This window comes from Arachis ipaensis, chromosome B08, assembly GCF_000816755.2.
Source record: "Arachis ipaensis cultivar K30076 chromosome B08, Araip1.1, whole genome shotgun sequence".
Classification (NCBI taxonomy): domain Eukaryota; kingdom Viridiplantae; phylum Streptophyta; class Magnoliopsida; order Fabales; family Fabaceae; genus Arachis; species Arachis ipaensis.
The window spans coordinates 119284544-119285088 of record NC_029792.2 but is presented as its reverse complement, the minus strand read 5'-3'; positions in this window follow the sequence as shown (position 1 = coordinate 119285088).

The window sequence follows — 545 nt, the reverse complement described above, 5'->3', positions numbered from 1 at the left end:
TATCAAATAAAGATAAAATAGTATTTAAAAAATTTTATTGTTGACAATAATAACTCCAAAAGATGGGAACGATAAATAAATCATTTAAAATAGTTACATTTGACAAAAATAACCTTTTATTAAGTGATTTCATTTAGATTGACAAAAAATACTGAATTGACAAATAGACTTAATGAAATAATAAATAATACATCTTTTTTTTTTCTATCCTCTCTAAATCTATCTTTTTCTTTTACCTTTTTTATCTCATCTCAAAAGAGATACAAAGACAAAACAACATACACATATTTTTCTCCACCTCTTTTGTTGGTGTAAGAATTATATTAAGTTTAAAGCTAAACAATAAATTAATTGATGATGACTAAACATTATTATTGAGTTAAAAATTTAAGTGTGTGATTAATTTACTTAATTATGCAAAAAATTAATATAAAACATACTGGTCCAACAACTAGCTTCAGGCCCAATCACAAGCTAACAAAGCCCAACATTAGTTTAGATCTGATAAGCAATTTTTTTGGACATTATCCAATAAGTATTTATAT